The sequence below is a fragment of the Kogia breviceps genome, chromosome 14 (genome assembly GCF_026419965.1).
Source record: "Kogia breviceps isolate mKogBre1 chromosome 14, mKogBre1 haplotype 1, whole genome shotgun sequence".
In the NCBI taxonomy this organism is placed as follows: domain Eukaryota; kingdom Metazoa; phylum Chordata; class Mammalia; order Artiodactyla; family Physeteridae; genus Kogia; species Kogia breviceps.
The window spans coordinates 22,868,812-22,881,782 of NC_081323.1; the positions used below are offsets into that span (position 1 = coordinate 22,868,812).

At 51.4% G+C, this 12,971-nt stretch overlaps 1 protein-coding gene across 10 annotated transcripts in view; it reads right to left on the reverse strand.

Annotated features, from left to right (window-relative positions):
* Positions 1–12,971, reverse strand: part of EPB41L1 (erythrocyte membrane protein band 4.1 like 1) — a 157,808-nt gene that overhangs the window by 105,491 nt on the left and 39,346 nt on the right. For 6 of the 10 annotated variants that reach the window (XM_067013048.1, XM_067013047.1, XM_067013069.1 and 3 more), the window contains exon 2: positions 5,156–5,206. The exons of the other annotated variants lie outside the window; for them this stretch is intronic. The gene's annotated coding sequence lies outside the window, so the exon portion shown is untranslated. The remainder of the gene's footprint in view (positions 1–5,155; positions 5,207–12,971) is intronic. 10 annotated transcript variants of the gene reach the window in all.

The window sequence follows — 12,971 nt, forward strand, 5'->3', positions numbered from 1 at the left end:
TATAAGGGACTTAGATTCTAGTCCAGGTGATAAGAGCCATGGTGATGAAGAACACCCCACCCGTCCCAAGAAAAAATTCCCCTGCCCTTTTCTACTTCTTTTCCCCCTACAGAAATGCTGGAATCCCTCCAAGAAGGGTCGGAGAAATCCAGGGATCCCAGAGACAAGAGGGGTCACAGAAGCAATACTGGACATCTGCGTCTTGTCTGTATGACATTTGTGAAGCCTGGCTCCCCCGTCCCTGAGACAGCCCCTCTAGCTCTCAGGCAGGCAGCAAGCCAGGGGAAATGGTCAGTATCCACGTGGGGGAGGCTGGGGAACAGACAAGGGAGCCAGAGTCAGCATTTCCGAGCCACCACTGTGAGAGGAGTTTCTGGGCAAGAGCAGGGAGGAGGCTGTTGGGAGTGGGAGGTGTTCCCCTGTTGAGTCTCCCCCACCTCCATCCCTCCTGCAAGAGACAATGATGTCACCTTTCATGTGACAACTGTACCTGTGTCACTTTCCTCCTCTGTAAAATGGGGGTGATAAAGCCTCTGACACACCGTGAGTCCAGTTCGGTAAACATGCCTGTCATTCTCCCATCCTATGAAACCTGGGAGGTTCCCAGTGTTGACACCTTCTTCCCCCAATTTTCCACCTGAGTTATTTAAAGAAAAAATCTGAAGGCACTTTCAGGACAGAGCCCAGGCCCTGAGGGTGTTATCCATCTCCTGACAAGGTAGATGAGATACGCTGTGTGTGGAAGGGGCAGGGGGAAGGAAAGGGGGCCTCTCTGTGTGTTGGAGGTACATGCTTCAGCCTGCTGGCTGGGGAGGGGATGGGGAGCCGTAGGATTCCTACGGCTCACAAAGGCTCTTAGAAACAATCCTGGTTCCTTGAGCTTGTGTTGCCTGGAGGAAAGGCTGACCCCTGGGCAATGCACCACAGGGGAGCACTCTTGCCATCATTCGCCACCAGGAATGAAGGACTGACACCTGTTGGTGCCCAGATGCCCTTGCCCACCGTCTATGTGGGATAAAAGGTGAAGGATCTGGGCACCTGTTTGCAGCTGGAGACAATCAAACTTCTTCACATCTCTGAAGAGAATAGTATGGAAGGAGGGGTCTTTCTGGGAAGCCTGAAAGATGGGCTAGTCACCCTCCCCAAGCCCAGCTCTTATTTCTGGCCAAACTGAACCACTCCTGCTTCTCCCTTCCACGCCTTTTCCCAGGCAGCTCCGTCCTCCTGGAGAGCCCTCCCTGAACCAAACGTCGCAATCCAGCTCCATCCAAGGCCTAGATCAAATGTCCCCTCCTCCCGGAAGCACGTTTTGACTGCTGTGCCCCACGCTGCGCCCCCGTTTCTCTGAGCATCAGTTTCCTGTCCCTCTCCAGTGGCAATGTGCACTGTTGGCTGTGTCACGGCCAACACCTGCACACATTTATTTATTCCCCTCTGGGGGGCACAGGTGATTGCAGTGGTTCCTGGCACAGGCTCAGAGCTAGGCAAACCTGATCTCAAAGGCCAGCTTTGCCATTTATTAGCCACCTAATCATGGGAGAGTCACTTCTCCTCTCTGAGCCTCAGTTTCCTCTGGAAAATGGGGGCAATAATAGTACCTACTCCACAGAGCTGTTGTTGCAATTAAATGAGACAATGCACATTAAGTACTCAGCACAGAGCTTGGCACAGCTTGAGAGCTCAGTAACGTGACTTACTTGTTACGGTGACCCTTCAGGCAAGTTCACAGATGAGTTTTTTCTTTCTTTCTTTCTTCCTTCCTACCTTCCTTCTTTCCTTCCTTCCTTCCTTCCTCCCTCCCTCCCTCCCTCCCTCCCTCTCTTTCTTTTTTTTTAAAAATAATCTGCACTTTTTTAAAAAAAAAGAAATATTTATTTATTTATTTGGTTGCACCAGGTCTTAGTTGCAGCAGATGGGCTCCTTAGCTGTGGCTCACGGGGTCCCTAGTTGCAGCCCACGGGTTCCTTAGTTGTGGCATGCAAACTCTTAGTTGCAGCATGCATGTGGGATCTCGTTCCCTGACCAGAGATCGAACCCAGGTCCCCTGCATTGGGAGCATGGAGTTTTATCCACTGTGCCACCAGGGAAGTCCCACAGATGAGTTTTCTTTACATCTCCTGAAAAGCCTACCACAGAGCCACACAACAGATGAATGGATATCTATGGAGGTGGATCTGTGTGCAACATAAGGAAGACTTTCTCTACTCCCAGAGCAGAATAACTCGGGCCTGAGCTGTCTCTGCAGGTCATAAGCTCCATGTCACGGAGCAGCATGCAAGTAGATGTAGGATCCACTTGAACTGCTGACAGGAGGCAGTAGACATAGTGATCAGAGCTTGAGCTCTGAAGACAGATTCCTTGGATTCGAACCCCAGCTTCTCCTCTTACTCACTGTGTGACCTTCACTAGCTATGCCTCGGTTTTCCCATCTATAAAATGGGGAGAGTAATGGCACCTACCCAAAGGATTGTCATGAGGATTAAATGAAATAATAATGAAAAACAATAGACCATGCTCAGCATAGAGAGAGTAATTCAATAAACATTACCTATTGTTATTGTTGATATTTGTATTACTATGACTGAAGAGAGGAGTTATGGTGCTTTGCAGGCCTATTCATTTGCAGGCTATTCATTCTCCTATAACCCAAGATTCCACTAACATGCTCATATGTTCTCATGGCTCTGTCCACTCCCCCTTCTTCTGGTGTTAGCTCTGCTCCTCCATTTGCTACACAGGTAGACACTTGACCCAGGCCTGGCCGCTATAGGGAATGTCCCTATCTCCAGCAACAATGATTGAACTAATCAGAGTCCTCCCCTTGGGTTGATATGTAGATCCTAGAAGAAAAATAGTTCCCTCTTTCTGTTTGGGTTGCTAAGCTGGGGCAGTGGACAGCCAGTTCCTCATAAGGGCAGAGAGGAGAGACAAGCCGTGATGGGAGAGAGATGGAGAGTCTATCTGATTCTTCATTCTTCAGTTCTATGAACTTCCCAGGATCCATTGAAGTCCACTTTGAAGTTCAAAGCCACTTTGAATACAGTTTTTGTCACTTGTTTCTGAAAAATTCAGGCCCAGTTATACAGGCTCGGACCACGACACAGTCTGTGCTGGCCATGGGCAGGGCAGGGCAGAGGCAGCATTATGACTGCTCCTGTGTGTTCCAGCACAATCCCTGTCATCTGTGCTGCAAAGGACAGTCCACAAAGCATGCTCTAAAGAATCATCCTGACCCAATCGCCTTCACACACTGCTTCCCAGAGCCCTGGGAATCTGCAGAGGCACCTCCAAAAACACCCACAGAACAAAGGGCAGTAAGGAGGGCAACAAGATTTTATGTAAACTGCTGCCAATTCAACCACAGCCGTTCTATTGCAAATGCGTACGTATCAGGATTCTGCTGCCCCCAAAGATTTGAAATACCTTATTTAATGGACACTCAGAAGAGTATTAAGAAGTAACCAAGACTGCTGTGTCTACCCCCATTCTCCAAAAAAGAAAACTGAGGCCCAGAAAGGGGAAGTGATGAGGCCAAGGCCACAGAGCAAGTCAGTGTCAGAGCACGCACTTGAATGCAGGGCTCTGGACTCGCAGGCCAGATGAACTCCACTGCACCAGGCTGCCTGTGAAAATCTATCATCTCTCACATTTCCTGTCTCCTCTGGTAAACTGATGGTGGTTAATATCTAGACTCTCACCTTTCTCAGCTCTGACTCCTACAGAGTTGCCTGCCTCTGAGCCTGGCTCCTTGGAGGGCTCCAGAAGCTCACGGAACTTGTGGAATAAATGTATGAACCAACTGCGACCTTCCCCCTACCATGTACACATAGACTTAGTTCCCCTTCTCCCCACCCATTTGCCCAAACGTCAGGGAAAGCCTGGCAGGCCCCTTCCTGGGAACTCCTAATCCACCTCCTCTGTCCTGGCTGTTCCGTGACTGTGGACAGAGGATTCCTTGTTCGCAGTGCTTCCTGCCCAGAGATCTCTGTGGGGCCCATGCGCTGGCAGGAAAGAGCCAAATCGCTCCTTTTAACTGGTGTTAAAGCACCTCTGTCCCTACCATCCCCAGGAGCAACATGCTCCCAGCTCTGTTTGGCAACTATTCTACCTGCCCTGGCCTTGCTCAGCCCCACCTCAGCGCCCATAGCCCCTGCTCCCTACACATACACACACACACACACACACACACACACATAGGAGAGTTCCCCTAGGTACAGAGATGCCTCACATCTAATCAAAAGTAAAAACCAGAGGATTCTAGAATGACAACATCACAGCCCTGGCAGTTGTGCTTTACTAATAACCCCACAATGACATTTGCGTAATACTTCGCAATTTCCCAATCAGTATAACTTCATTGGCCCGGTTCCCTCTCCACACCCTCACCCTGCCAGTGTCACGGAACCTGGGAGGTGGAAAGGGGCTTTGACATGTCCCAGGCCAGCAGTTTGCAAAGTGTCTTGCACAGAGCCCAGGATGGGCTTCCGTCATTGTCTGAGGGCTGCTGGGGCTGAGGAGTTAGCCAATTAGAGTCCCCCGCCCCCCCCCAACTTTGACCACGGCTGCAATCCCATCCCTTTACTGTTTTGTACACTGAGATTCTCTGGGGTTCATTTGAAAAGGGGATTTCACTGCTGGAAAGTTTGAAAGCAACTCATTTACTCTGACCCCACCTCCCCGCCCTGACAATGTATATATGACCCTGAGGCCAACAGAGAGGGACGTGGCTGCCCCAGGTCACGCAGGAGTCAGCGGCAGAACAGAATGAAAACACCCTCTTCTGAATCTAGTCTACAACCTCACAGTGGTTAAGCAAAAGAAAACAAGGTCTGCAAGTCAGCAGATCTGGCTTCCAGGTCCAAGGCCATCCGTCCCCAGCCATGGTAGATGGATCAGCAATTTGGGCAAAGCATGCTGCCTAACACAGAGGTGCTTAATGAATACCCCTTGCAGTCCCTCCCCAAAACAAGCCAAAACCAGAGATGACCCTTAGCACTGCCCCGCTTTTTCAAACCCACCAGCAACCTGTGGCCTAGACAAACCCTCTCGCCTCCCCAGCAGTAAAATATATTAAAACAGCCTGAGGGCTGAGAGACCAAATTTGTCCAACCCGAGCAAAAGAGCCAGGAGGAGGCTGAGCTTCCGTAACACTCACCCCTGCTGCGACCACACCAGCTCCCTAGGGGTAAGGACGGCAGTCAGGCACCTGGAAGGAGGAAACAGTGTTAGCACCTCTGAACTGAGTTCGTGGACCCAGCGTGGAGCTGGAAACTGAGAGGCTCGCATTTGACTCTCCGAGGAACCTTTGGGAAGTTGCTGAACCTGTTACACAGAAAGGCCTGTATGACTATGCAGAGCAAAAGGGAAAGTAACAAATATGAAACTGGAGCAGCCAGGAGGGGCCAGGTCACGAAGGGCCTTGGAGGCCGAGGTAAAGAATTCAGTCCTGAGTCTAAGAGCAACGAGAAACCTGTAGGGTCGAGAATGGACTGGAAACAGGCAAGGGTAGCTTTAGGCATGTGAGTTAGGAGGCTGTTGCGGCTGTCTGGGGACATGTGACAAGGGCCCAGGCTGGGGTGGGGACAGCACAGCTGGGATGAGGTGGATGGATTCCAGAGCTCTTTGAGCGGTGGTATCTCCAGACTTCGGCGGTGGGCCAGATCTGGGGGGATAAGGGAGAGAGAGGTCTGCCAACCCCTCAGGCGCCTGTTTCATGTCAGTCCCCTGGTCTCCAGCACCCAGGACAAGACACACCCATTGTTCTCTCAACCTGGCCTATCCTTAACTCAGTTTCCCCATGTGTCAAATAAACATGGTTGGGGACTTCCCTGGTGGCACAGTGGTTAAGAATCCGCCTGCCAGTGTAGAGGACATGGGTTCAATCCCTGGTCCGGGAAGATCCCACGTGCCGCAGAGCAGCTAAGCCCGTGTACCACAGCTACTGAGCCTGCGCTCTAGAGCCCGCGAGCCACAACTACTGAGCCCGCCTCCACAACTACCGAGGCCCACGTGCTCTAGAGCCCATGTGCCGCAACTATTGATCTCACCTGATGCAACTACTGAAGCCCACGCACCTAGAGCCCATGCTCCGCAACAAGAGAAGCCACCGCAATGAGAAGCCCGCACACCGCAACAAAGAGTAGCCCCTGTTCGCCACAACTAGAGAAAGCCCGCCCGTAGCAACAAAGGCCCAATGCAGCCAAAAAATAAATTTTAAAAAAATTTCAAACTAAAATAAAATAAACATGGTTGGACTCAGGGGTCCCTAAGGTCTTTTTAGCATTAATGTTCTGTTCTGGTCTAATTCACTCACAGAGTATTTAAGCACCTTTTCCATCATCTTTAAGCCCCAACTGCAGGCCTGGCCTAGTACATAGTGGGCAGGATCGTTGGAGGAAGCAACCTCGGGGCCCCTGGAGTCACACACTTAGAACAGTTATCTCCAGGTGGGATTAAGTATTTCCGCTTCACATAGACACAAGAACTGAGCAAATAGGAAGACCACCTGGGCTGAGGTTGGAACAGCAGAAGCAGAAGCTCTGTGCCTAAGCAACTTGTTCCTGCCCCCGCTCCAGAGGCCGGCAGGGGCCTCAGGACATTGCCACTGCAGCTATAACATCCATCACCCAGCAGCTTACAACCTGGTTCCCCATCCACTGTTTCCCAGAGCCCAGGCTCACCCTGGGGGCCAGGTACCGAGGGACCCGGGAGGTAGTGCAGGACAGTGGTTTAAGCTAGGGCTCTGCAGCCACACAGACCGGTTTGAATTCTGCCCCCACCCCTTTCTAGCAAAGTGGCCTGGGGCAAGTCACCTCATTTCTCCGAGCCTTGGTTTCCTCATTTGGAAAACAGGAGTCATAGTGTCTGCTTCCAGGGCTAACGGGAGGATTAAATGAGATGCTACATGTGGAGAACTCAGAACAGTTCCTTATCACAACAACCCAGGAGGAGCTGCCATTTACAGATGTGGACACTGGAACCCAGGGAGTTGAAATGACTCACTGAAGATCATTAGAGAATCAGCACAGGGGTGAGACCCAGAGCTCAGGGTCTTAACTGCCAGGTTATACACTAACCATTTGGGTTCCTCTTTTTTATTTATTTATTTATTTATTTTTAAAATTTATTTATTTTATTTTTGGCTGCGTTGGGTCTTCGTTGCTGCATGCGGGCTTTTCTCTAGTTGCAGCGAGCGAGGGCTACTCTTCATTGTGGTGCGCGGGCTTCTCATTGCAGTGGCTTCTCTTGTTGGAGCACGGGCTCTAGGCACACGGGCTTCTGTAGTTGTGGCGTGTGGGCTCAGTAGCTGTGGCTCGCGGGCTCTAGAGCTCAGGCTCAGTAGCTGTGGCGCACGGGCTTAGTTGCTCCGCGGCATGTGGGATCTTCCCAGTCCAGGGCTCGAACCTGTGTCCCCTGCATTGGCAGGCGGATTCTTAACCACTGTGCCACCCGGGAAGCCCCTGGGTTGCTCTTTTTTATTTTTATTTTTTTATTTTTTTTATTTTTTCAGTACGTGGGCCTCTCACTGTTGTGGCCTCTCCCGTTGCAGAGCACAGGCTCCGGACGCTCAGGCTCAGCGGCCATGGCTCACGGGCCCAGCCGCTCCGCGGCATGTGGGATCTTCCCAGACCGGGGCACGAACCCGTGTCCCCTGCATCGGCAGGCGGACTCTCAACCACTGTGCCACCAGGGAAGCCCTGGGTTGCTCTTTTTTAGATGAAGACGTTGAGATGAAAAAATTACAAGTGACTTGACCAGAGCCACAGAGGGAATTCATGGTAGAAGAGGGATTTGAACCTAGGCCTTCTTGATGGAAAAGCCCCTGGTCTCCCCCATGGCTATCCAGAAAGTAGATGTGTGTGGAGAAGCTTCAGATTTCAGGGCCCTTTAAACCTGGAACAGGGACAAATGCAAATCTGGGCAGATGGAGTGAGGGTGGTGGTGAAGCTACCTTGAGAGGAAACCAGAAGGAGCGGGTGAAACAAAAGCCTCTTTCTCAGCACTCACTGGGGACTGGGCAGGAGAGGAGGGGCTGACAAGCAGGGCCATCCGTCCCGCCAGGGCCGAGCTGAAGGCTGGATCTAAACAAACAGAAACAGTTCCAGCTTGGCCACCAACTTACTGGCTGATCCTAGGGAGGTCACACACACACATACACACACTCAGGTCTCTGTTTCTTCAACTCAAGAATGAGACAGTTGTACTGAATGGTGTCGAGATCCCTCGCAGTTATAGAAGACTATTCATAACCATTTCTCATGAGCGCCAGACTCCTGGTCAGGCCCTGCTCTCACGAGCCCCAGAGGGGGACTCTTAACGCTGGCTCCAATATTCCTACAATAGGCATGGGAAGTCCTACATTCAGGTTCTGGCTATATAGCCAGGTCACTTCCCCTCAACAGGCCTCACCTTCCTCATCTATAAAATGGGCACACAGGGGCTTCCCTGGTGGCACAGTGGTTGAGAATCCGCCTGCGGATGCAGGGGACACAGGTTCGTGCCCCGGTCCGGGAAGATCCCACATGCCGCGGAGCAGCTGGGCCCATGAGCCATGGCCGCTGAGCCTGCGCGTCCGGAGCCTGTGCTCCGCAAAGGGAGAGGCCACAACAGTGAGAGACCCGCATACCACCAAAAAAAAAAAAAAAAAAAAATGGGCACACATCTTTGCCTGATCACCTATAGAACAAGAAAATCCAAGGAGCTTCCCCTAAAGGCAAGCAATCCCCATCTCAGCTCCCACCCTCAAGCTCTTTTAACTTCTCCTTTCCCTCTGACCCATGTCCCATTTGGACAAATGGAATAACTGAATCCAAGCTGATAGATGCAACAGCAGTAGCAACAACTCCCACAACCAGGCCTAGTAGTAAGCACTGCCACAGCTAAGACTCGGCCGTGCAAATGTGCAGGCACTGTGCTAAGCGTGCACTTGGATTATATCTCAGGTGATCCCCTCCATCAATGAGATAAATCCCACCCTTAGTCTAAATTTAGAGATGATAGACTAAGGTTCAGCAAAGTGAAGTGACTTGCCTAAGGTCACCCACAGAGCAAGTACATAGCATGGCCACCCAGACAGGGGCTCTTCATCTGACACCAGAAGCCCTGATCTTATCCTTGAGGCTATGGAGTTATTCTGTGTAACATTCCACCGTGGAGTGTGGCCCATGTATGGGGGGTGGTGAGTAGGGGAATATCTCGACTTCACCTTCACCCCCAAACCTCCCCAAATAACTAGGCTCTATTTTCTTGTATGATTATTCAAATGTGTCCAACTCAACTTAGGCTAGAACAGCGCTGTCCAGTCGAAACATAATACAAGCCAAATATGTAATTTAAAATTTACCAGTAGCCACATTTAAAAGAGTACAAAAGAATGGGTGAAATTAATTTTAATAGTATATTTATTTAACATGTAATCAATATCAAAAGTATTATTGAGGGAATTCCCTGGCAGTCCAGTGGTTAGGACTCCGCACTTCCACTGCTAGGGGCCCGGGTTCAGTCCCTGGTTGGGGAACTAAGATAGCGCAAGCCTCGAGACCCACCGCCCCCAAAAAAGGAAAAATCCAAAAGTATTACTGAAATATTTTACAATCTTTTTTTAATACTAAATCTTCTAAATCCAGTGTACACCTTACACTTACAGCACATCTCAATTCTTTTTTTTTTTTTTTTTTTTTTTTTTTTGCGGTACGCAGGCCTCTCACTGTTGTGGCCTCTCCCGTTGCGGAGCACAGGCTGTGGATGTGCAGGCTCAGCGGCCATGGCTCACGGGCCCAGCCACTCCGCGGCATGTGGGATCTTCCCGGACCGAGGCACGAACCCGTGTCCCCTGCATCGGCAGGCGGATTCTCAACCACTGTGCCACCAGGGAAGCCCAGCACATCTCAATTCTGACACTAAATTTTCATCAGATATTTAGAGTCTCCTAGCCTTTACAATTGAAAAAGTGTTTGCACAAATCTAAGTTCACAAACATACATAGAAGTTTTCCAATAACTGGAGTATTCTTTTTAATTTTTAAATTAATTAAAATTAAATAAGATTACAAATTCAGTTCCTCGGTGACACCAGCCACATTTCAAGTGCTCAGTAGTCTCACGTGGCTGGTGGCTACTGTACGGGGCAGCTCTAACGGTCAAGTCCTAGAGGGCGGGACTGGTGGCCTCCTTGGCCCTAAGCCAGAGCTAGGCCTCCCAAAATAAAGTTGAATGTCAATAGAATGGTGTCTACTCATTCCAACCCCCTACGGAGCCTGATATTAATATCTACCTCTGGTGCCTTTATACTTACAGCGCTGGTGACAAAGGGACAGAGTACCCATTGCTCAGATGGCACTATGGCTCCGAGAGATGGGCCACCACTCCAAGGCCCCCCAGGTTTGACCCACAGCCTGTCTGACTTGGAAGCCTAAGCTCTGTCCCTAAAGCTTGGCAGGGGCCCGGTCTGGGGCTCAGGCTTCTAGCCTTTGCCACTAAATTCCCTCCTGTCCCAGTCTAAATGGCAAAGAATGGCCCCTAACAGGATACCCAGTGAAGAGGGGAAAAGGGAAGGAAGTGGCATGGGCTGCACTGGGTGACGGGTCCTGCACACGGGGCTTAGGCCACTGGGGTACGATTCCGAACCCTCCCCACCCCTACCCAGCAGGAGGCAAAGCCAGCAAGGTCCACTGGCTGCCTGCCCTCTGGGTTGGGTCTCTGAGGCTCGATGCCATGCCCTCCCCCCACATCTCGCCCAAGAACACTCACCCAGAGGCCCTTGGACTAGGGCCAGAGCCTGTACTCACCTCCCAGGGTCACCTCAGCTGGAGTCAAGGGAAAGGATCCAAGAGGTAGTCCACCCCCCAACCCCCGGGGAGGAGGGGAGGAGCAGGCCCTGGTGGCAGATTCCAAAGTAGGGAAAGGGTGGCAGGTATAGGCCAAAAAAACCTGGGCAGCTCCACCTCTCTCCTGGGGGGCATAGCTAGCACTCAGCCCCCTCCCTCCAGCCTAACCGGGTGAAACTCTCGCCAGTTATTAGGTTTAACAATTAACTCTGATTGGTTTCCGCTTCAGCAGGAGGCAGTTCCAGCAAAAAGTCCCATCTGGGGTAGGTGGACTTGGAAGGGGATAGAGGGGAAGGGCTTGGTGTGAAGGGAGAAAGGGGTGTTTAGTGAAGCAACCCACCTCCTCCTTCTGGTCCCAACCTACCAGTGTGGGGCAGCTAAGGGGTGACAGCATAAGTTCTATAAGGTCACAGACAGCGCCTGGCACATAGTAGGTGCGCAATAAGTATTTCTAATTAACAAATAAGGGGGTGGAGTGATGGAGGAGAAATGAAGGCAGGCAAAAGTTCACTTGTCCTGGGTCCTTGCTGAGACCAAGATGGGCTGAGAACCAGGAGGGCAGCCACCCAGGACATGCCGGGAAATGGCTTTGAAGTCCCCCAGTCCTGGCGCTGCTCTTCCTAGCTGTGACCTTTGCAGCCCTCATTCCTCCCCATAAACAAGGGGTGACAGATAACACTACGGTATCACCTACAGGGCTGTACAAGGCCAGGCCCAAGAGGCTGGGATGCTCTGTGCCGCTGTAATAAAGTCATGTCTCTCGCTGCTTGGCAACAGCCTCCTCTTCTCAGGCCACCCCCTGAACTCCCCCACATCCCAATATTCCCCTGGATCCCACCTATGTGGCCCGTTTTCCTTTCCGGGAAGGAAAGCCCGGGATGATGACGGCTCCAGCCCACTCACATCCCACTCACCTGGGATCACACACACACACACCCTGGCAACAGACGGCTCCTAATTTGGCATTTGTTTGTCATTTACACCCCTCCTTGGGCCCCCTCCTCACCCTCTTCCCCCAATCCCGAACCCAGGCCTACAAACGACAAAAGCCCACACCAGGCTGGAGAGAAACTCACTGTGGCCCGTTCACTCTGCGTTCCTGGGCGGGGGCTCCCGCTTCTGGACCTCTGCTTCCCATCTGTGTAATGCGGAGGTGAGGGGGCGTGGATTAAGAGATCGCTTCTCCTGATATTTAGAGATTCTGACATTTCTGGGATCAGTTTGCATTTTAACTTCAGACAGACCAGAGTTCAGATCCTGGCCAGGGAAACAGGCAGCCTTGATATTACGAGAAAGACTCTGAGACAGGCCTGCAGAGGCCCGGAGCTGCAGCTCACCCTTGAGCATTCTCCGCTCAAGCCTAGGCAGAGGGACAAAGGCCCTGAGGGCTCACTGGGCTCTCCTACCTCCACCATAAAGCCCCAACTTTTTATTTCTGCCCCCCCTTTCCAGTCTTCTCTCTGTCGTTCTCAGCAACGTCATCATGAGCTACAATTCCCCCAATTTCTTCTTGGTGAAACAAAGCTTGAAGCTCCCCCTCCATCTGGGGTGCTGACCCTAAGGCCCTTCTTCTTTTTTTTTTTTTTTTTTTAAACATCTTTATTGGAGTATGACTGTTTTACAATAGTGTGTTAGTTTCTCCTTTACAACAAAGTGAATCAGTTATACATATACATATGTTCCCATATCTCTTCCCTCTTGCGTCACCCTCCCTCCCACCCTCCCTATCTAGGTGGTCACAAAGCACAGAGGTCATATATATATACACTACCAAATGTAAATGAGATAGCTAGTGGGAAGCTGCTGCATAGCACAGGGAGATCACCTCTGTGCTCTGTGACCCCCTAAGGCCCTTCTAAGTGGAGATTCTAGAGCTGCCTCGGCTTCCACTCCGCCCTTTCCTGCATCCTGCCCGCATGGCTCCAAGAATGTGCCCCACTCTCCCACGCCCGCCCTGGCACTCGCCTCCTTTATCGCCGCAGGGAATACCTGTTTCCCTGCTCCCCACGGCCCCCTCCCGCTTCTTGCCCATCCAGCTTAAACCTCCAGCACAGAGTCTACACTGACCACTCACTCCTCAAGTCACTCAGCCATGTCTCCCCCAGACACTGCTCCCCGGAGGAGAGGCTTACCAGCCCTACGTGAC